The sequence below is a fragment of the Eleutherodactylus coqui genome, chromosome 4 (genome assembly GCF_035609145.1).
Source record: "Eleutherodactylus coqui strain aEleCoq1 chromosome 4, aEleCoq1.hap1, whole genome shotgun sequence".
NCBI classification, from domain to species: domain Eukaryota; kingdom Metazoa; phylum Chordata; class Amphibia; order Anura; family Eleutherodactylidae; genus Eleutherodactylus; species Eleutherodactylus coqui.
In genome coordinates, this window is record NC_089840.1 from 73,715,791 (window position 1) to 73,741,065 (window position 25,275).

At 41.1% G+C, this 25,275-nt stretch overlaps 1 protein-coding gene across 4 annotated transcripts in view; it reads left to right on the top strand.

Annotated features, from left to right (window-relative positions):
• Window positions 1–25,275, top strand: part of CUX1 (cut like homeobox 1) — a 378,084-nt gene that overhangs the window by 256,639 nt on the left and 96,170 nt on the right. The gene's annotated exons all lie outside the window — the stretch shown is intronic.

Sequence of the window (25,275 nt, forward strand, 5' to 3'; positions counted from 1 at the left end):
ATCCATAAAAATCTAATGGAAGCGTAAAAAACAATCTGATAGAAATGGTCTGTGCTTTCACAGATATGCCAACCGGCACAATGGTTTGCGTCCAGTTCCAATTTAATTCTGTTTTGCTATCCGTTTCATTGGAAAAAGAAAAAAAAAAAAAGAACAGTTACAAACAGGAAGCAAAATGCTGATGTGAATGAGCCCCAAGTCAAAAGTCCTGGTCTTCTGCGTAAAAATTCCCCAGACGCTTTGGCTATTTTGCACTATTTCTGGGAACTAGAGAAGAAGCTACTGTGTTTTCTGCAGTGACTAATAATGTTTAATGTAATCAAAGTGATTTCACCTCTTTGCGTTAGACATTGAAAACACCACTGCAGATTATTGAAAGAAAAATGTATTATGAATTATAGGCCTCCATTACCTTAAGAAAAAAAGTTGGAAAGTAAGAGGTTACTTTATTTTTTCTTTGTGGCAAAGGAAGACCTTCTAATGAGGTGTAACACAAATTCATTGGGACATACTCCCAGGCATTTGCCTATTGTCCCAGATTGGAACCTCAAATTATATCCATCAGTTGAAGCTGGGTTACTGTGTGAATTGTTGTTTTTGTGGCTTTACTAGTTTAATATACTCATTAGATGTGGTTTAAGATGTTGTTTTTTGTATAGACTTACTGTTACCTAAACAATATCTTCATCTAAACTGTAGATTTATAAAAATAACTATTTTAAGGCAGATCAGTCCGATTAATATAGTGCCCTACGTACAGGTCCGTACTCCTACCAGTAGTAGCAAAAACGGCACACTGTAATCGGAGTTCTGAAAGAATACAACTAACTCATAGTTGTGAGTCCGGTATAGTCATGAACAGTGTGCACCCTTTCATTTTGACTGTTAGAAGTACAGACCTGAAACAGGAATGTTGCCCCTACATAGGGCAGCATATTAAGGGGACACAGACACTTTAAATTATTTTGGTATTCCCATACAAAGCATGCGATGGCTAGGATAGCATTAGACGTGGAACAGACATCATTGTTAGTTTAGATCTGCATGAATGATGGTTTCTTAAAATGGTAATTAAATAAATAAATATATATATATCACTTTTAGCCAAATCGGTGCTATTCTCTAAATGAACCTCCTAATTTCAAAAATCATTCACGTAAAATAGAAATGTATCTTGTCTGTAATTTTGCATAACTCTGGTAAAATGGAGTATATCATAAAGACCGGCCACTCCAGTGAAAACACATTTTTCCCATCCCTGCCCCCTCATCAGATTGCTTGTTACACTCTGCAGTCACTTCCATGCAGTGCAGCAGCTCCTGCCTGATGCTTATGTTACTTTCACATAATCCCATAATGCATCTGCACCGCATTACATGATCAGATATAGACTGTACTATCTCTGCAATACTGCCATTACCATCTGTATTCTATATTCACCTAAATAAGCCACATACCATAAGTATACAGTCAGAAGGATGAGCTGTGATCTCCGTTATTATAACTGTGTGACAGGAGCTGTGTGATCATCCTCAGTAACTGTGACAGCAGTATCAGTATTCCCCGCTGAGGAACTTGTGAGGTGTGTCTATGTAATAGCATTACACAGACTGAGCAACTGACTAGAAACTGAACACACAATTCCAAGTAAATCTGAGCTGGCCAGAATTGAGATCACATGACCACTTTAGGAGGAGGCTAGGAGCTTCGGATAGAGAGAAATAACTAAACAAGATAATACCAGCTAGCTACATAATGAATGAAAACAAAATCACCTGAGTGGCCGTTTAGAGTGTTTACTAAGCGCCCTAAAAGAGGGAGCAAGTCCGGTGCATCAGTACCCAACAACAACCCCCAGTGTGCAGTGCCATAAGGACTGGTGGGATACCCCTTCCTGCCAGGTGCCCCCAATACAGAATTATTTACATTGGCCACAATGCAATGATAGTAAGAATTCTAAGATGCAGTTTACATATTTCAACTTGGCAGCCATCGTTTTCTAAAGAATATCCGCTGCAGCATCACACATTAATAATCAGAATAATCACGTTAAAGTGTCTAATAGCTGATATTCACATCTAACACTTAGAGCCCAGTTGGAGATGAATGTACTGAGACTTGATTATTTAAAACATTTAATGAGTAACATAATTGAGGAAAACATAGCTTCCACTAGTAGCACAGAGGGCTGCGGATATGTGCAAAGGAGAAAAATAATATAAAAATAAAATCTACGGCAAACGCCTTAAGCGGCGTTGGAAGTGGGACTCCCTAAGGGCAACAAAAAGATGTTCTAATCAATTACCACATCATAACACTGATGTATGATAATTACTGAGTGTTTCTCCTGAGATAGTGCAGCATTTGGCTGGGATGCAGTCCTTTCATGGTCCACTGCCTGATTAATATGCAAATAATAGGCTGATTGCATGATGAATGCAGAAAATGAGTTCGCTGATAACGTGAGCAGTGAGGCGAGAACATGATAAATTACTTTTACTGACTGTCCTACATTAAGCACCCTTTCCAAACAATTTTATCTGAAATTGAATGAAGCAGTATGGATATTGTAGGATTGTATAAAATAATGTACCTTAATAACTGCTGTATTATTGCTGCGTACGAGGAGAAGAGCCGTTTAGTCTCAGTGCTTCACCTTGCGCTCAGCAGAGATTTGTTTTATTCATTATGCGCAATTGATCTCCGTATAAAGGTGAAGTTAGAACACGGGAAGAAGTCGGCTATAATCTGTCATTCTTGGCCTGTTCTAATGAGAGCATTGTGGCCATTAACTGTGCTCTGTGACTCTGTGGGGATACAGACAGACTGTCAGATAAACACAGCGGAGGCCGCCATTTTTTTGGGCTGAGCCAATATCTTGCAGTCTAATTTTTTTTTCTCTGGTCTCCTCCCAAGCCTGAATAACCTTATATTTATCTAGTAATGAAGTATTTCTCCATAGACATCAAAAGCTGCATCTCCGGACTTTTTTTTGCAGGCTGCTTGTTAATGACCACCATTGCGTAACAAAAAAAAATTGTGTGAAAATTAATCATTTATTCGGTTTAAACGCAAGCCAATGATTGAACGACGAACGAGAGTTGTTCACTTTTCATTCATGATTCAGTTTCAGCCAACATAAAAATCATTGGCGCTCGTTGACTTTTCGTTGCGTTTGGACAACTTCCCCCGCCTAGTGTTTCGCGTAGGAATGTGAAACGCTGAACGAAAAGTGAACGATACTTAACTGTGATCTGCCTGTCTAAACAGGCTGCATGAGCGCAGATGAGTTGGTGACGTCAGCAGTTCCTTCACTCGGGCATTTCTCGCTGTGTGTAAAGGAGACATTCCTTCTAGATCTGTACCATGCTGGCGTTTCGCTCCAGTAGACCTGCACGCCGTCTTGTTGAACAAAGGACTGACTGCATACAAGACAGATGTAGGCTGTGAAGCATTTATGTGCCACCTGTAATGTCCTCATGTCCAAGCCTGATATTGGCGGCAGAATGAGGCACTCGAGTCACAAGTAGAACTTAATAAATAAAGTTCTGCCTCAATGACTGACACTGGCGATAAATAATTGCTTCTTCCCTTTTAATATTTATAGCAATTACGGCTTCAGCTGCACAACTTTAGTTCAGGTAGCCCTTATAATCAGATGCTCCAGGGAGAGGTCAGAACAAGTTAGTAGCCGGTACAGCAAGCCTCTGGTGATCCTAAGGGATCAATTATTACATACGAGCTGCTGGATCCAGCAAGACTCAGGATAGCTCTCATGTCACAGTATGAGCACAATGGTTCTCCCTAGCAGAACTACTATGATGTGCTCATAAGTCGGACGTAAACAAAACCCCAGAAAAGCTCTATTGTCCACCCCAAAAGATCCCTTTTAACATTAATAAATAATCATAGCAATGATAATAGAGATTAACTGCTTAACTGGGTGTAGTCTAAAAGGAGCGTTACCAGAACATGAGCCAAGCTGAAGTAGTGGACCGTTGTACCAAATGCACATCAAGAGGCTAGATCACAATAGAACTTGATGGCCTAAAGGTGCCCATACCGTTTAATTGCTGTCAGGCCAATTATCATTTGGCCGACAGCTCTTTCTCCCGACCCCCCATCCCCAACACATGAACGCTTGGTTTGGCCCTGTTTTCATGTGTTTTTCGTGGTGAGAGTGGAGAAAGTTGCAGCCAGATAGTTCTGGTGGTGACTTTTCTTCAGAAAGAACAAAAGGATCAGTCGTTGAAATTCAATGGAAGACCTTATGAAGAACACTTGGCCAATCTCGCTGAATTCGGCGAGTTCAGATAACTTTTTGACGTATGGGGGAAGGGGGGGGCCTTTAGTTCAGTTATGTAGGTTTGAATCTGACCTTGAGACAAACTACTGGACTGCCATCACCATCACCACCCCCACAGTTTTTCAAGGAGACCGAATTGGAGAACCCGATTTGAACTCCTATTGATTTTAGTGAAATTTCCTAATCACAATTATTTTTTAAAACTGGGTCGGTCACTCCTGACCCAATTACTTAAGTGATCGCTCAACACGAATTACTGTTTGAGAGGACAACATCTTCGGTGTCCCCTTGCTGATCCAATTCATTCTCTTACATACAGAGACTGGTCTATTCCCTTCTGGAACCCTACCATAATTATCAATAGTGTGGCAGTGAAGCTGTTCAATCTACGATAGGCGTCAGGTACTGTATGCTGAGGAAAAACAATCAGGGCTATATTAGTAGCTACTGTATAGTCATCAGACCTGTGTGGACAAGTAGGGTAATTTTCCATTCAGAAACAGAAGGAAATCTGAACACGAGTCAATGACAAAATTCTATTAAAAAAAAAAAATTATGTTTTACCCCTCGCACAACCGACTTTGAACACTGCAGTTTATCAATATAACCGGTCTGGTCCCTGACCCTATGTAGTCAGCATGGTTGTGTTAATGTCTAGATTTTTTATTAAACGATCAGAAGGTACATGCTGGATGGATGCATCGTGATCATTAACTTTTGCTACCAGGGACTGGACCAAGGATATCAGATGACTGGAGAATGACAAATGACATTTAACGTAGATCCTTGTCACCACATTCATCATCTTTGGTTGCATGCTTGTAAATAAGGATGAAAGTGCAGAGGTTGCACTGGAAGATAGTCTTGTGTATTGCTTTCACTCAAGATCACTTGCTGTAACAGCCGGCTAAAATATACGATAAATTAGAATATAATGGAAAGCGCCATTCTATTCGTTTTCAATTGCTCATGACATCATTTTACATGCGGACAGAAATTAGTTCCACATCAAGCGTGTTGGTGTCTTGATTCATGAAGTATTAGGGCCCACTCGCATGGGCGTATTTTTTTTGTCGTATTACATCCGTATTTTTTATGCACGTGATACGAACAACATGCAGCACCATTGATTTGCATTAATGTATACAGATGAGCGGGGTTTTTTTTTCCGTTAACCAGTCATTCACCTAAAAAAAAATTGCAGTGTGCCCCATTTTCGTCCATATTTACAGACCGAAATTGCTCATTAAAGTCTATGGGATTGTGTAAAAATTCATCAAATATGCAGTTGCATGCGTATTTACTGCTTTTTCTATGCATGTTGCCGGGTGACAGTGGAAAAAAAAGTGACATTAATTGGGCCGCCTTGTGCTTTTTTTGCGCATGTGAAAAAAAAAGTGAATAGAGATGCAATACAAATGTAAAAAAGGCACCTGCACATCAAAATTGCATCAAAACACACACATACGCAGTGAAAGCTATGTGCTTTTCTCCAACCAAAATTGGTTATGCCCATGTGACTTAGCCCTTATAGATATATTGTATCAGAGCTGTAGCTAAGCTGTTCTTAGACTGGGGCAAAGATCCAATCAGATGTGCCTACGTCACATTCGCAGATTACATTTGCAATGTGTGCTAAGGAAGCTATCGGCATATATGCCAAATGTATCCATAGAGCTCCCTTCATCCCAAAGGCCTAGGGGTTGAGATTGGTATTTGTTAGTATACCTCTTTTTCTTCTTGCTGTATGGAGTAGTGTAGTAGTATAGGCTATTTCATTCAAAGCTATACAGTAAAAATGTCTACTACCTGGTATACATATTTTTAACAATTCATTGCTAATAGTCTTCTATATCCTTATACAGTGGGATATGCCTCAGTCATAGGTATACGTCAGGAGGTCTTTCCAATGTATACCTCCAGTATAGGCTCCAAACATGGTGTGAATAGATTCTTAGCCTTAATAAAGGCAGAGTTGCTTGTTGGCATTCTTACTGACATCTAGTACTTGCGATACACTCGGTCACTTTCTTGCTTAAGGCTCAAGTACATGGCTAGACCTTGTAGTACAGGACCTGTATGACAGAGCTCATAGGTCCATACAGCATCTTAGTACAGTTGTGCTACCATTGGGTGCCATACATACAGAGAGATTCTTCACAATAATCAAAGCTTTTAAGGGAGAATACGTCTGTATGGACGGCATTCGATGGAGCACACCTCTATTTTTTTTTCTCCCCATTTCATATGGAATCCGATAGCAAAAACACCTTTGTTCTCCCTTATGAAATTGGAGGCATATGAAGGTACAGTAGAGACCCCATGTAGAGCCCTATCCTAGAACCACAATACAGCCGTGTGCATGAGCCTGGCTCCGTTCATTTCCACATATTCAGGAATTGCAGTTTATGCCATTCACAAATATTTTATTGAAAATGCCTCCAAACTGGAAGTATTCTAAAAATTCCCGCCTTTCTCCCGCCTGTCCTTTTTGTGCTCCCAACCTTTGTAAAAGTAAAATATCGTATAGAGAAAGTTTGACGATAATCAGTCCGTAAACTCCGCCATGGACCACTAACCTCCAATTCACGTCACTCGTCATTCTATACTTCTAGCTTTCTAATCTTTGTATCGTTCAGCACTACTTGATTATTACGTGGCGTTCTATTATAACCTACATTAGATCCGCCAATCAGTCTTTATTTGCCCAGGATAAATAAATGAACCCGGTGCTATGCCTAAGAGTTCGCAAATACTGACCAAGCACTATTCTGTCGAGGAAAGATTTGTTTTCATGCCAACTTCTGTAGGTATGTTTGTGTTTAGCTGTTTGATTAATGGTCCACTTACAAAGATGGCAAGGTGGTTTCAGCAATATGAAATGGATAATCATATAGTAAAAATCCATTTGTTTTGAGCACCCGTGATGAATCGAGGGGATGAACGTACATTTGCCAGCATTTCTAAATGACACAGAGCATATTAGCATTCCGTTTTGTCCTGGCCTTTGCGGCGTTCCTCGTTTCTTCACCCTGTGTGTCCTCCCTCGTTCGAAACTGACTCCAGATTCCATTTCTAAGGGTCTGACAAGACTATACGGACTTTTAAAAAAAAAAGCCTCGCTAGCCGTCCGTGGAGGTGAGACATTCGGTTTCTGCTGCCCCAGCTGTGCACTCTTACGTAGAATGGCAAAAAAAAAGCAAAATATTCATGTATGCGTGTCCATTTGTGTTCTTGAACAATGCTTTGTGTGTCTGATTAGGTGCCCTGGGAAAATCCATTTCTGACCCATTAACCTCCGTTTAGTATAGAACCTTGGAACCATGCACCATGTCCTTATAACAATGCCTCTTTTGTTCACACAGATAATGCATTCTTGAATTTAAGTAGCCATCGATCATCAAAACCTTAGACGCATTGAAATCCCCTGCCTCTTATTCATTATTAAAATAGTTAATGCAGCGTTTTGTGCATGCATTATGTATAGGTCTCGTTTGGAATATTGGTCAGCTGGGGTTAGACTATGCACCTTTTTGAAGTCCTATTATTGATTGCCAAGTAGAATCTGTATATAAAATGATGAAACCGTATATAATCTATTCAGCGTAGGGGGAAAAAAAACATTATATGCTCTGTCTAACTGAATACATTAATTTACCGCAGCAGCGGAAGTTTAAAGACCCTTTAATGACATGTTGTCTTATGTTTTAATATGAACATCATTGGATTCCCTTAGGTGGTTAGCCTCTGTTCACACCACTGCTTGGGATTCCATCTGGGTTTCCGTCGAGCTTTCCAAGATTTTTGATGTAAAGAATAATGCGGTCTGCAGTGTTATTCTTGCTGTTAAAATACTGGAACCCAGATGGACCAGATTAAAATCGGTGGGTCTGTCAGGGTTCGCTATTATGCAAATCTGTCTACATAATCTATGGCAACTCAATAAGTATACGAAGAAGGATTCCGGTACTCCAAGTAAAAAAATTAAAACCAATGTTCATTAAATCGTGTTAAAACACAAGTGCAGATGTTGGGTAGGACAGTAGTGTGAACAGAGCCTTACAGGGGATTGCTTGCCAGGAAAAAACGATTGATGACCTATCGTCGGCTTCATCAACAGTTGATTGGGTGGGGTCTGCAAATCGGGTAATAAGCTGCAATATATGGAGTTGGAACAGAAGCTGCTGCTTTGACCCTGCTGTAGTGGCTGGTGCTTGTAACTACAGCTGGGGTCTCTTTAACATCAATGGGGGCTGCAGTTACAAGCACTGACCACTACATAGGGGTCGGAGCAGCAGTTTCCGCTCTGAACTCAGTGTATTGCAGCACTGAGAGCAAGTGCCTGATTAGCCAGGGTCCCAAGCAGAATATCCCAGCCAATCAGCTATAGTATTTTCCTGGAAAAATCCCTGTAAGGCCCTCAGACACCTTAGACAATTAGACTGGGAGACTGTTGGGTGCTTTCTGACCTTTCCCTGACAGATGGTGTCTGGGGAAAGAAATATTTGGTACATTGAATTGCAATTTACGATTGGAGATGAGCTCAAGTGAGTGAACTGAACTGTATATGGGGGAATCGTTAGACAGCTTTTAAAGATGCCCTACATCATTTTCTATTTTTATTGAATAGCTTTTTTTTATCCCTCTGGCTATACATCTAGTATACAGATATTACACTACAAGTATTACACTATGAAAATGTAGTCCAATCTACCAGAAGCATATTATAGAGCAGGTAGAGCTGAGCAAATTGATGTAAAAGTTTGTAGGAAAAGATTCATTAGAACTTTTAGCTTATTGATTGAAATCTCTGCTGTCCTGGGCTGTGGGGTCCAGTGGGCGGTCCGATCAGTGACTGAAAGGCTTCTATACAGGGCTGTCATCATTGATAGGACCGCCCACTGGACTCCTAAGCATAGAAAGACCAGGGATTTCAATGAATAAAATACAAGGTATACTCCATCTTTTCCTATAAAACTAGACCTCAATCTGCTCGGCTCCTCCTGCTCTATAACATGCTGTTCGCAGGTCAAACGCCATGTTCAACACAACAAGGTCACTTTAAAGGGGTTCTTTGGTTTCACCCCATTATTTTTTTTAATTGGGCATTTAGCCATATTCTGTATTTAATGTTTACACATATTTTTTAATGTTTACAATATTCTGTATTAAAAAAAGGACCTGTGTTTGGTTTTATTGCTCTTTGGGCTTCTGTTACATACAGATTTACACACACTGCGTACGGGCGCAAGTATCGTACATATTCCTAAAGTGTGTTGGATATGAATATGGAATATTTCCATGTATTAAAGCCGAATTGATTCTTTGATGCAGCGTGATAATCCCACAATATACATATACACATAGTGCATTATCTTACAAGGTGCATGCAAATAAATAAATTGTGTACGTTTTGCCCCTAAATGTGACAGCAGATTGTATCAGTAGATGCTTACTGTCTGGCAATCGTGCTACGCACTCAACAATTTTTTGCATGGCTACCCATGATATTAGCCATTTTTTAGTGCCATTATGATAAACAGCGCTCTTGATGTCCCTTTTCAAACCCTATTGTCCATTCTGAAATCCATGCCACTAAATGATGTATAATCTGGCCCTGTCACTCTTGTAAAAAGCATTCTGCGTAGCGCCGTGTATACTCCGGAGTGCCAGGGAGAATTAGACAGTTTTTAGTATGTCCTTACCATGGTCGTATTGTAAGGAAGAGTATCAGACCAGTCATCAGATAAATAATGTTTGGGTTCTTGTCAAAATGTCACAGAGCACCCTGCCATTTCATTTCAGCAACTTGTCCTTCTGAATGCACAGTACGCCTTATGGCACGCCAGCAGTAAAAATGTCACTTACAATAATTACTTTTTGGTGAAAATGCTTGCTGACTTCCTACCTTCAAGCTGTTTTTTACACAGCGGGGAGATAATAAGAAATGACTTTATCCTGACTGCTCAAATAAACACTAAATGGAATTTAGGTTATTATTACTGAGAATTGAGGCCTGTGTCTAGAAATTTAAAAGAGGGATCTGATAAATGGAAGATTTGTTTCTGAAAATTACAATACGGTTTCCTTTCTAAAAATTCAATACTGTTATCCAGTTATTGGGAGCTTTGTTATTGTGGCTTATACATAGAATAGGAAAAAGGACAGTATGCATGCGAGTAGCAATGTGCCTGTCCGTACAAGACTTGGAACTCTGCTTTTCTAGACTCCTGAATGGCAAATTGGCTTATTTAGTATATTATATGTGGATAACATAGTTGGATCTCTTTGAATAGATACCTTCGAAAGTCCTACAGCATCCAGTTTTCCTAGAAGCCATTAAAGGGGTTTTCTAGCTCTAACTAATTGATGGCCTATCCTTAGGATAGGTCATCAATAACTGATCGCTGGGGATCTGCTGCGCCAGGCCCCCACCCATCAGATGTTTGTCAAGCTGTTGTTTCGGTATACAGAGTCAAGAATAGACAGCCCTGTACACTTTGCTGTGGCCTGGCATGGTGCTGTGGGCACAGCTTCTACTGAAATGAATGGGTACTGTGCCTGCAGTACCGTGTCGGGCCACACCACAGTGTATGGAGCTGTCTGCTTCTGGCTCCAAACATTGTAACAGCGACTTGGTGAATAGCTGATCAGTGGTGGCCCTGGTTGATGGACCTCCACCAATCAGCTATTTATGACCTATTCTGAGGGTAGCTCATTATTTTTTTTAGTGATGGAAAACCCCTTTAAAGCAAAAAGATATATATATTATAATATAATATTTTCTTAATGTTACTGGTAAATCTGTAATGGATAACATAGATATTGTTAATTGGATGAGCAGGTATTATGCCCTGTTCACATTGTTTTTTTTGTCTCTGTTTAACATGCAGAATACACTAGGAAAAGCTCCAGACCAATTCGTTAAATGGAGGTTGTGACGAATGCCCACTGGTGACATCCATCACCCATAAACTATGATGGTATCAGTTTAATGGATGCCTCATAAGCTTTTCAATAGTCAGTTTTAACCCTTTGTCCAATCGTTTTAAACTGCCTACAAATTCAATTGAATCATTTACGGTCTTTTTAAAGGGTTAACACATTAGTCATCCATGAGCTATAATGACATCTGTTTACCCGACATGTCATTAAAAGCTCATCATGTATACACTTAATGAATGCCTGTGACACATTTCATACAGTGGCATCCATCACCTATAGGCTACCATTTAGGAAAAAGTATACTTTAGTGTACACATTCTGTTTTTACCGTTATGCTCATGATGGAATAAATGTTCCCTACCATCTTTTTCCTTTTTGTAGTTTACTAATGCATACCAGCCAGATGATGGAGGCCAAAAGGACACTCTTTTGGCCACCGTCTCAGTAGTGAAGCTTTATGGACATGTCTTAGCTTGTACATTGCAAACATTGCTGATGTACACACTAAATGTAAACAAAAGTGTTGTGAAGAGGTTGCATGAATGTTCAACATACGGCATAGGCATCAAAAGGACATCACTGCTCTCCAAACATAATCAATGCTACAAGTGATGGCATCACTACTCCCCAAACATAATCAATGCTATAAGTGATGACATCACTACTCTCCAAACATAATCAATGCTATAAGTGATGACATCACTGCTCTCCAAACATAATCAATGCTACAAGTGATGGCATCACTACTCCCCAAACATAATCAATGTTATAAGTGATGACATCACTACTCTCCAAACATAATCAATGCCACAAGTGATGACATCACTACACTCCAAACATAATCAATGCTACAAGTGATGGCATCACTACTCCCCAAACATAATCAATGCTATAAGTGATGACATCACTACTCTCCAAACATAATCAATGCTATAAGTGATGACATCACTACTCTCCAAACATAATCAATGCTATAAGTGATGACATCACTACTCTCCAAACATAATCAATGCCACAAGTGATGACATCACTACACTCCAAACATAATCAATGCTATAAGTCAGTGTTCCCCAACTTCAGTTCTCAGGGACCTCCAACAGATCATGTGTTCAGGATCTTCTATAGTAAAAACACCTGTGGCAATGTTTGATGCACCAACAATAATTACATCACCTGTGCAATACTAAAGGAAATCCAGAAAACATGACCTGTTGGAGGTCCATGAGGACTAGCGTTGGGGAACACTGCTATAAGTGATGACATCACTACACTCCAAACATAATCATTGCTATAAGTGATGACATCACTACACTCCAAACATAATCATTGCTATAAGTGATGACATCACTACACTCCAAACATAATCATTGCTATAAGTGATGACATCACTACACTCCAAACATAATCATTGCTATAAGTGATGACATCACTACACTCCAAACATAATCATTGCTATAAGTGATGACATCACTACACTCCAAACATAATCATTGCTAAAAGTGATGACATCACTACACTCCAAACATAATCATTGCTATAAGTGATGACATCACTGCTCTTGAAATGTTAGGCTGTCCAGAGAATAGTAGGTGTATTTAATTCTCTGTTAACCTGTTGGCATCTATTCAATGAACATTTCGATGCCTAATCAGACTATAGAAGCCTTTATGTGATGTTTTCCTATATGTCTGTTCTGTAGACTGTTGCTTGTCACAGGCTTCTAAATGTTCCATCTGTGAACACTATTGCTCTTTTTTTTTAATTTTACAAAGCAAAAATCCCCAGTGGGTCTCCACTGTATTAAGCCTCACGGCAAACACATCATGTCAAATGTGAAAGTTTTAAATTAACAAGTTCCTTATAATTGACTCTGCTGTAGGCTAGAGAAGCAGGATGCGCATTTGCTTTCTCTTCAATGGTGTTTGATACATGACACTCACTGTCCTTGAAGTCGGCTCTTGCATTTGCAGTAGAGACTTGACTCCCCGAGTAATGATAAAGCTCAGTTGGCTTAGGATATGCTTATACAACAACCATTTATGTTGCACATATACATGGAAGTCTGTTGGGGAATGCTTAAAATGCAATTCCCTAACATAATGTAAATGTTAGGGTTTCAGTACTAATGTGCTGTGATATTGGAAAATTTCTTGTCTCCTTTAGAAATCAATCTGTATTTTATAGTTTACAGTTTGTAAATAACATGCAGAATACAGGCTGCCGTAAAGTTACGTAATGTGCTAAAAAGTAGCAATTATCGGGTACCATCTTGATGGTGAGATTTTTTACTTTCACTCTTAATCATTCCCATGATGCATCTCCCAGCATTAGTTAAGGCTATACCATTTTTGCCTCTAAGGTGGACAATTTAATAGTCATTAACTTCTATATTCGCCTAAATTCGCTACAGATCATAAGCATACAGTCAGGAAGATGAGCTGTGATCTCCTCTATTATACGTGATAGATCATCATCAGTAGTTGTGACATGAGTTCCTGTATCCCCCTCTAAGCAGTTTTTTTTTATGGTAGATCCATGTAGCAGCATCACAGAGACTGAGAAATTAACTAGAAAATGAATCCATAACCCCCAAGTAGATCTGAGCTGCTCAGAACTGAGATCACATGACCATCCGAGGAGAAAGAGGCTGGGGCTCTCAGACAGAAAGAAATAACTAACCAAGTAACACTAGCTCACTTATATATACTTGGGGAATAGCTGCATAATGAATGAAAAAAACACTGGGGTGGCCCTTTAAAGATGAATAACCAAGCCTGTATTGTTTGGGTCACGTACCAATTATGAAGTCTCCCATAAATGAAACGACTACTTGTAACAATACAAAACTATTCTTAACATGCTTGATCGCTGACTCCGAATCAGCGACCCGTATGTTTAATGAACCAGAATGCCCCGCTCATAACATAATGACAATCGATGTATATCTGACAGGTCCAATAGAAATGTAAACCATGTTGATTGACCCTTAATGATCCTTACTACAAATGCAATGAGTGTCATTAAAGGGAATTACATTTTTCATGTAACTATGTATATTAAAACAAATTGTGTGTTCTTGCAGTTTTCACTCTGGCCACTAAACCTAACAATAGGCTGACACTTCCTGTTCTGTAAAGAAAACTTTTCATCATTCATCTCACAGGCAGGATTATAATGAAAGGTAACACCTCTATATAGATAAAACAGTATTGACCGTTCACAATACATGATGGTCACAGCTCACCTCCTCTCTGCAAAATGACCTCTGGACATGTCACAGAGCATGCGTACAACACCCTACCTGTGCATTGTGCCTATGGTCTAGGATGCCGCACAGAACTAAACTTGTCAGACTCTTATTAGGCTTAGTAGTCAGAGTGAAAACTGATGATATCGAAAATACATTAGAAGTTTGTTTAAATATATATAGTGATATGGAAAAATTATGTGTGTGTGCATAAAAACTTGATTTGACATATTTCCTTTAACACTGCCTATTTACCACTAAATCCTTATATTCGTAGTCATCTGAAGTCACAGAATTTATCCACCAGCACATCATATGTGCATGTAGTAGAGCTGAATTTGTCAGTCCGGCTCATAAGGCTGCATTGTTAATGTATTATAACTCTTAGGCATCATGTCCACGGCTGGGTCGGATTCCGACTGCGAAATCTCACAGCGGAATGAGACCCTGTGCGATGGTAGTGACCACCAGAGACCCATACTCACCTGTCTGTATCCGTGGCGAGTGTCTCGGCCAGCGCACATGTGCAGTGCAGGGCATTACGCGCCGGCGCTGGGCTATGACGTGCATTCCTGCTATACTTTCGTAGTGCTCACTGTGGAAGTGCCGCGGGACTGACTGCTTCCATTGACTGCAATGGAAGCCGTCCGTGCGATTTCCCGCACCAAATAGAGCGTGCTGTGATTCTCCCCCGCAAGCGGAAAACCATAGTGGGCAGGGACGAATCTTTGAGCATAGCACGTCTATGGACGGACATTGCTGCGGAATTTGCGGCGGGCGTCTGGCTGCAAATTCCGCAGCGAAAATCCGTCCGTGGACATTGGGCCTAAGGCTGTATTCACACTATTTTCTTGCTATTTTCCTGTGTTTTTCATTGCACGTTTTTCTCTGCTCTGCGCTGCCTAATTCTTTTTTTTCATGCGGCCACCATAGTAACTTGTGTTAAAAACACATCACATTCACATGAAAGTCACATGCAGTCTGGTGCCTTTTTTTCATGCTCCTATAGAAAATAATGGGTGATTTTTTAAACAATAAGACATGCAGTGTTTGTGTGAATTGACCGATTCAAATGAATGGGTTCTTTTCCCTTGTGAGTTCTGTCCATCTCTGAATTGGACAGAGCTTGCATTGGAAATCATCTGTGTGAATACAACCGTGAGATAACGTAGTATGTCCATCCACAGCCCAGATATTACACTCCTATATGGACTGTCACAATTGAGCTGTATATCGTCAGTGTTTTGGGAAAAAGTTAGCAACACAGCTCTTGATGTTTTTGTTACTATTTGCAAGGGCTTAGATATGGGGGCATGTGCCCTGCGTGCAATGAGGGGGGCACCAGACCAGCCTACAGTCAAAGGAGACAATCGGCTGTCTGCTACAGGAAATCCGAGGAAGAGATGCCTTTAGGGCTGAAGGACCTTTAATGTAATGATCAGGTGACCAGGTGTATGTATATGAGGCAAAATCTGAAGGATATTTGATGTCCTAAGCGTGTGATCAGTCATATGTGTGGAAGGAGTCAGACTCCAGCCTGTGCTGTCAGGAGAGTTTCTTTCAGTTTTCTTTTCTACAGTGCAGGAAGTGAAGATCCTCATGAGCAGGTGAGAGATAACAGTGTGTAAGGCACAAAGTGGGATTATTACTGTGTGGGAGAAGGAGGGGGAACATAAACCATGGAGATCACGCCCCTGATCTCTTAAGACACTAGTAACACCAATGGGTCACTTAAGATCATGTTCACATGGTGTTTTTTAACTGTGGATTTGAAGTGAAATCGGCACCAGTTCAACATTAAATCCATACAAAACCCACATCTGAAGTCTCTCATTAGGTTTAATTAGAATCTGTGCTGTAGTGTGTATGGCGTGGATTTTTTTCTGCATGTGAACTTGAAATCCGTATACAAAAGAGAAAATCGCACAGAAATTTGTCGCATTGGCTGTGCAGGCAGACCTGCAACTCTAAGGCAGCCTTCACACTTGCCATAAAATTGTGTGGTTTTCACTCAGTGCAAGAGTGAAAACGCAGAATTATGAAACCAATGTTTTTCAATGGTTTCGTTCCCGTCTGCCATGTTGTGTGGGAAAAAAAAATTGCGTCATGTTCTATCTTTTTGCAATATGGCCCATTGCTTTCAATAGGGCTGGCGGCAGGGGATTCTGCAATCCTCTGCCGAGGCTGTGACAGCCGCGGTAGGGGATTCCTTCAACCCTGCAGGGAATCCCTCCAGATGCGGCAGGGAAGTCCCTTCAGCCACGGCGGGGGTGAAGGGATTCCCCATAGAGATGCAAAGCGGTTTTCACATGAAACCACCTTTGCATCCAGGTGTTTAACATGGATTGCAAGGGCGATATCGCCCTCACCAGTTTAAAGCAACCCTAACAAACGAAAATCATTGTCAGAATTCTTTGGTAACCACACACATTTCTGATTTTCATTTACATTTACCCTGTGTGTGAAAAGTCTAAGAAACCCAGTGAGGCAGCAAAAACTGAAACGGTATGTCGCCAGCAGCCATGAAAAGAGTTTGCGCAGAGGGGCCCCAAAATAGTTTTTGCACCAGAGTCCGTTACACCCCTGGTCTTTAAGTGCGGCCACAGAGGGGCATGTACAGCCGAGAACTGTGCTGAGATACTGTTTCAGATTGATTGTTAAATGGCTGCACAATAGTAAACAGCGGCTTTATCTGCAAAACCGCGCGGCCAATAACAATCAATTTACAATCCGTGCCAACATGCTGTCCAGCGCAAATTTCAGCTGCGTCACAGCTGCCCAGAAGCCACACCGTGGAGCGTTACCCTCAGACGTCCAAATCTAGCCTCCTCAAGTGTAGGAACATTTAAAACAAAATGTTACATTGTATTAATTCATTAATTGCTTGGGGATGTGGAGGGGGGAGCACCAAGCTCTATCCTTGTCCCGGATGCAAGAAGACCTAGCTCCAAACCTCCACGTCTTCTGGAATCCTAGGCCATTTCCAGGCGGTTTCAGTATGTTTACTATGCAGTGAAGGTTTATAGTGTTAATTTCTGAGATGTTTATCCCTCTTTTTCATCTGTCATTTTCCCGGTATCAGGGACATGCGCTCTTTGCGTGGTGCATAGCACTGTGGTGGAGTAATTAATCTTACCGCTCTGCAAGGTTTATTTAGGCTGATTCAGGGAACAAAATCTGAGTAAAACTTAACGTAAGCTCTGTGCTCTTTATCAGGCGGGCAGCCATAATGTCGACCTTGCTGTAGGTTAAAGGACGCAGGCCCAAGAAGAAGTCTGTTAATCATGTAGGGAATTCATAGCATCCCTGACAGTGTACAGTGAGCAAGATGGATGACCTGCCAATTTACTCATGCGCTTGGCTGAATCTGGGCAAATTTACAGTACTGTTTCTCAGCTGCCTGCAATACAGAAATAACATTTGCTAGGTTATATATCCTGTGTATAGTGACCTTAGGGTATAGAGAAGAGGAGCTGCAGGATATATAAGAGAAGGGTCTGGTAATAGAAGGCATGAATATGTTATATGTAGAAGTACAATACAAATGTACATCATATTACACTATATTAAAGACATCTTCACTGGTATTTCTATACTGTGCCTGTGTATACATTACTGTACTTGTGTTTATTATGAACGTTACTAGTAAGGCCCATAATTGTATAATGTTACTAAGTAGCATTTTATCAGACCAAAAAGATGTCATCTGATTTCTGGCAATAATAATCCACTTATAGATCGTCCCTATTTAGGATTTATTAAGTCCATTTCTAATATCCCATTATGCACAAGTTGGCACATTGAGTCCCTACGGCTCCATAGATTGGAACCATAGCACGCTCTGTGCTATCATATGGACCTACACGCAATGTATTTATAAATGATTCCCTAATATGGCATCTCATTGTGGCGTGATTGATGCATATAGAATTTATTAGAGAAAATGTTGCATGCTACTGTATGACATGCTACTGAAAAATATCAGGTTGCACTTAAAGGGGTTGTCCAGTTGTAAACTATTCATGGCCTATCCCCAGGATAGGCCATCAATGGTAGATTGGCAGAGGGCTGTAACCAAGACCCCGCACATTGGCTATTTTTCTGGCCAGTGCTGATTTCTGCAGGAAGTAGACAGCTCAGTTTTCACTACAATGGCCAGGTTTAGTATTACAGGATACATTTCCATTGAAATGAATAGCCTGCAATACCACACCTGGCCACTGCAGTGGGAGCAGAGCTGTGTACTTCCTGCAGAAATCAGCTCAGAACAGCTGATTGTTGAGGCTGCTGGGAGATGGACCTCTGCCCATCTACCACTAATGAACTATCTTGGGGATAGGCCATTAATAGTTTGCAACTGCATAATCTCTTTTAATAAAAGGTTCTCATACCATCACTTTAGTGACAAGACAATCCAGCAACGTTTTTTGAATACTACTTCAACTAGGACCACATCCAGTGCAAAAATCAGTCGTCGTTCATTAGTTTTACAACAACTAATTATCATCCAACAATTATCCACTAACATTCTGTCGAAGCCTAATATACTGTACTGCTACATCTAAAGGAGCGAAAACTGGCATCTTGTGGATTGGTCATGCACATATAGGCCTTAGTCACACGGGCGTTTTTTCACGCGATTTGCGCATCGCATGACGGATGCGCATGCGCAAATCGCGTGACCGGCGCCGAAAAATCGGCCCAAAAATCGCCCGAAAATCTGCTCCTAGCCGCGTTTCATTAGAAACGGGCCGGAGCTGTCCAGCGCATTGCATTCAATGGAGCCGGCAATACAGCGGCTCCATTGAATACAAGCGCTGCGGGCGAGTGTGGGATGAATTGTCGGTAAGGGGTTAAATATATAACCCCTTACCTGCAATGCATCCTTAAATGTGAAAAAATAAAAAAAAAGGATGTACTCACCAGCTCCCGGCAGCTGGAGATCCCGGCGGTCGGCCTGCAGTGGGTGTGAAGGAGGTGTGACTCAGGCTTGCCCCTGATTGGCTCAGCGCTGAGCCAATCAGAAGCAAGTCTCAGTCACACCCATTCATGAATTCATGAATGGGTGTGACTGAGATCAGCCTCTGATTGGCTCAGGCTGAGCCAATCAGGGGCAAGCCTGAGTCACACCCACTGCAGGCCGACCACCGGGATCTCCAGCTGCCGGGAGCTGGTGAGTACATCCTTTTTTTTTATTTTTTCACATTTAAGGATGCATTGCAGGTAAGGGGTTATATATTTAACCCCTTACCGACAATTCATCCCGCGCACGCCGGCAGCCCATTGCTTTCAATGGAGTCGGCTGTATTGCCGCTCCATTGAATTTAATGGGCAAACATTGTTCTTCTCTGCCACAGCTGTTCCAGCTGTGGCAGAGAAGAATGATTTGTCTTCTGTATGTTCTCAATGGGGTCGGCGCTGCTGCCGCCGGCCCCGTTGAGCGCATATAGAGAAGAGAACAGGAATCGCAGATCGCAGATAGGTGCGATCTGCGATTTCTGTTCTCTAATTTATCGGACGAGCGCATAAAAAGCGCTCATGTGTCCGATACCATTGCAAAGCAATGGTTTTAAAAAGTCGCCGGACGCATGCGCATGCGCAAATCGCGGCAATAAACGCCCGTGTGACTAAGCCCATAAGCTGAATTTGAATTGCACTATTTAACCCCTTAAGGACCTCCTCCTTTTTTCCTCCATTTTTGTTTCCCTCCTCCCTTTTAAAAAAATCATAACTTTTATTTATTCATTGACGTCGCTGTATGAGGGCTTGTTTTTTTTGCAGGGAGATTTGTATTTTTCAATGGTGCTATATAATATACCATGTAATGTACTGAAAAACATTTAAAAAATTCTTAGTGGAGTGAGATGGAAAAATAACAAAATTCCACCATTTTTGGGTGGATTTTGTTTCCGCGGCATAAACACTGCAACAAAAATGGCCTGATAATTTTATTCCATGGGTCAATACGAATGCTATGATACCAAATTTATTTTTTGCTGTACTGTTTTTATTTTTTAAAGATATATTTTTTTTCTGATGACATTCAGTATGCGGGGTAAATAATGATTTACTTTGATAGATCGGACTTTTACGGACGCAGCGATACCAAATATGTGTTTTTGTTTTATTATTTAGATTCTTTTATTATAAATAAGGTAACTTTTATTACCTTTTTTTAAATAATTAGTAATACTTTTTTATACTTAATTTTAACTTCTTTTTTTTTTTTAAAGCCGCCAGAGGGGAATGTGATGCTTTGATCGCCTCTGCAGTATCATGTAATGCCATAGCATTACATTATACTGCGATCTGACAGGCATTCTATCAAGCCATGCATATCATTGTCTTTTACATTCACCCAAATAAGCTACAGACCATAAGTATACAGACAGAAGGATGAGCTGTGATCTCCTCTATTATAACTGTGTGACATGAGCTGGGTGATCATCATCAGTATCTCATAGGAGTGTCTGTGTCCCCTTCTAAGCAGTTAGTGGTAGATCAATGTAACAACATCACACAGACTAAGAAACTGACTAGAAAACAAACACATAACCCCAAGTAGATCTGAGTTGGTGAGAACTGAGATCACATGACCATCTGAGGAGAAAGAGGCCAGGAGATTCAGACAGAAATAACTAACCAAAGTAATAGTAAAATCACTTATATACTGGCGGAATAGCTGCATGAGGAATGAATTTAAAAAATCACCAGAGTGGCCCTTTAATATATGTATGTATTCAATTTATGTTTATGTATTAAATGAACACAAAGTTTAAAAAAAATCTAAATAACTAGCAATAAATTAGTGCACAGTGTATACGTATCTAGGGATTCTCCTCATGTCCGCTGCGGAATAAGTTGGCGCCATACAAATAACGATTATAATTATTATGTCTTCTCTTTCACATTGGAGAAGTATAAAGTTCCAGAGAAGAGGGAGTATAGATATTTGATTAGAAAGCTACATATGTTGTGTGGGCCTCCTGGTGCAGCTGCATCTGACTCATAATAAAACCTCCAACGCTGACGTACATGAGACAGCCAACACCACAAACCCTACACGCTGAACAAATAATGAGGGCCCCTCTGGAGATAAATACCCAGTTTCTATCATTTATTAAATAATATCTGTACCTCTTAAATCCCATCCCCACAGGTCATGTCTTGCATGTTGAAAGATTTGTGCCTAAGTGAATATCTTGACTGCATGTGTCTGTCTTGTCACTGCAATTTGCTGCACTCTTTCTCAGAAAATCTAGAAAATACTATTTCTCGTAGATATATAGTTTGTAGCCCAAGTCTACAAAAATGACAGATTTCTAATAGATCCCTACAGGCAGGGTGTAACTGTAGCTGGTGAAGAGATAGTTGTGATAGGACTTTTTGATCAGTCTTTAATTTTTTGTGAGATGACAAAAAGCAGCAATTCTGTCATTTTCTTTCAAATGCAGTAGAGGCAGTGTGCCGCTCAACAGCAAAGTCAGGATCGCGGCACTTGTCCCTAGGTCTCCAGACACGAACACGGCCATCGTCCGTGCCTGAACTAAACCAGGATTTGTCGCTGAAGACAACCCTATTCTACTCCGCAGCAGTCCGGTTTCGTCGTACACGACACCACTGCAAACAGAGGTGACCATGGGTGGGTGTCGAAGACAGTACATGTAATGGGTGCTCTGAGACCAAAGGTCCTTCAGCCAAGTGCCTGGAAATGGTTCTGATAGACAGGGGTCTGAAACAAATTGTGCCAGCTGTGCCTGGAGCTGCTCACGTTTGTCGGACAATCAGATGATCCTCTCTACTGGTGGTCTGTTGAGGGCATCCCAAGCCAGGTTGCCTTGTGTACATGCCCTAATGCATCCACTGGTCCCGACTAGAGATGAGCGAGCACCAAAATGCTCAAGCGCTCGTTACTTGAGTCGAACTTTCAGTGATGCTCGAGAGTTCGTTTCGAGAAACGAACCCCAATGAAGTCAATGGGCGACTCGAGCATTTTTGTATATGACTGGTGCTCCGCTAAGGTTTTCATTTGTGAAAATCTTAGCAAATCACCAAAGTCATGTGAAAAACACAGAAATGGATAAGGCAGGCGAGGAGCAACATGCAGGGCTGCATTTCGGGCTCCGAGGTCTCACTATTAAGCCACAATAGTGGCAAGAGTGGGCCGCCCCCCCCCCCCCCCCCGCACTGTCAGCATAAAGATCGTTCTCCTCTGCCACAGCTATAACAGCTGTGACAGAGAAGAACGATGTTAGCCCATTGAATTCAATGGAGCCGGCAATTTAGTTTCTTTTATCATAAATATGGCAAAATTGCTGTATCCGTAAAAGTCAGTTCTATAAAAGTAATGCAATATTTTTACCCGCATCGTCAAAAAAGAACAAAAACAAAAAAAAAAACAATGCCACAATTACTCTTTTATGGTCACCCCACCTAAAAAAAATGTAATAAAAAGCGATCAAAAAGGGGAGGGAGAACTGCCGGCCAGCCGCGGCTGAACTCCGTCTGCCGGGACAAGGTGTGTGTGTGTGTGTGTGTGTGTGTGTTTGTGTGTTTTGTGTGTTTTAACTTTTTACACATTTCTGGATGAATTTCAGGGAAGGGCTTATATTTTTAAGCCCTTCCTGAAAATTCATCCCGCGCTTGCCGGCAGCCCATTGCTTTCAATGGAGCCGGCTGTATTGCCGGCAGCCCATTGCTTTCAATGGTCAGTGCTCGTTTAATCGAGACGAGTACCGCGTGGTGCTCGTGTCGAGTAACGAGCATCTCGAGCACCCTAATACTCGAACGAGCATCAAGCTCGGACGAGTATGCTCGCTCATCTCTAGTCCCGACATTTCCTAACAATCTGGTTAGAACGGCCCAGATGGTAGGTAATTAGTCGATACGATCATCCAGCTTCTCGCATTCCCATAATGCCCCCCCCTCTCAAACTATGGTAACTGGGCAAAATCTGTTCGATTGCATCTAGTAAGCAACAAGCTCTACACAAGCGGCAAAAGAGGTCCACTATACACAAGTAGCCTCTGAGAGACTTTTTTATAGGCCAAGGGTGGATCTACTTTAGGGGTTTCAGGTAGCTAGACCATTCATTTAATTATGCCACAACTGTAAATTGCTTATCGGTAACTGCATGCCAAGCTTTGCAGCAAAACAACAACTTCTAGGTGTTGATTTAATTTTTTCTTTACAAAGAGTTTATAATATACTGGAATGCTTCTGCATTGCAATGTTATCCCGTTAAACACAACACTTCAGGGTCAGTGCTTGCAGTGTTATCCTATTAAACCCTGTCTCTTTGCCCCCAGCTGCAATGACCACCCACAGGCACCCCCAATTATGTTGCAGTGGCACCATTCTAAGGACTTTGATAGGCCGACTGACATCTAAGCAAATATCAGTCCCTCTGTCAAACCCTTTAGATGCTGCATTACTATTGGCCGTGGTGTCTGAGGGGTTCAACGGCTGGGATTGGAGTAGTGTCCGATCCCAGTTGTTGCAGCACAGCATGAAATACATCTAACTCTAGCTGCAAATGGAGCTCCATAAACTCCCTGTCACATTTTCCTTACATATGTGGCAGATATGTCAGAAGGGGTTAAAAATTAACATGCCAGCTACCTACAGCTTTTACTGCATACAGCTATGTAATCAAAAATATATTACACAGGCAGCTAATGTAATTCCCTCGAAGAAACCGCAGAATACCTTCATACATAGAGTTCAATGGAACATACTACATTTTTTATTTGTCTGATTTGTAGGAATCCAACAGAAAATCTGAAGCGTACTGGGGTTCAGTAGTGGCCCTACTTACCTCTATGAACACCATATTATGGCTCCGTACAAAACAGAGCCATAGTATGGCTATGTACATGAGCCTTAATGTGAGTAGCAGCTGACCACTTTTATTAGCGGTGTTTATTGACTGTTGGCTTCTACTGATTTGTTGGTCATCTACACTGGGTGCCTGTATTATAGTAGTGTACGCTTTTAGCTGTAATTTTAGAGCACGTTAATCTCAATATGTAAAATTGTTTTTTCATACAACATACAATCTTAGGTTAGTCAGGGACATGAATGTGAAAAGAGATTATATAGCATTTACAAGTACAGGTCAAATATCAGCACAGTAATGGTTTTACCAGGGCAAAGCTAGAAACCTCTAATATATCTGTTATGGATCTAGGAAAACTTGCTGCTTTATCACTTTTACTTGAAAAATCCTGCATTATAACTGATAAAGTTTACCTGAATTTTCAACAAGTTTTCTGAAATATTACAGGTTCTCCTTGCCCACTAATTTGTTGCTGTTTGCACCGTGTTTCATATTTTTAGTTCAGATTTTCAGTTAGTCATCCCTGCTGTTTGCAATCCACTTTCAGGCAGAGGGCATATCACAAGCCTAGCATTCTGCCAGTAGTTCACATTCCTGTACTTCTTTTCCCTCACTCCCCATGTTGTATTGCATTGTTTTTCATCCAATCATCAGGGAGGCAGTATCTGAATAACCATGTCCCTGCTATCCCTCAACAATTGTAGAAGTTGGGCATTCAGAGACAATCTGGCCAAACGATTAGTAAACCCAAAGTAATCTGCACACATGCTGTAACAGCAGGAGAGACATTTGGAGATTGCTTACACAGTGTCTGCAGATCGGTCAGCCTGAGTGCAAGGAAGCAGCCTGTAAAGATAGCCCCAACCCTACTGCTAAGAAAATTACCCAGTTACTACAGAAGCTCAGTACCTAAAAACAAGCAGGGGAGTGCAGAGCAGC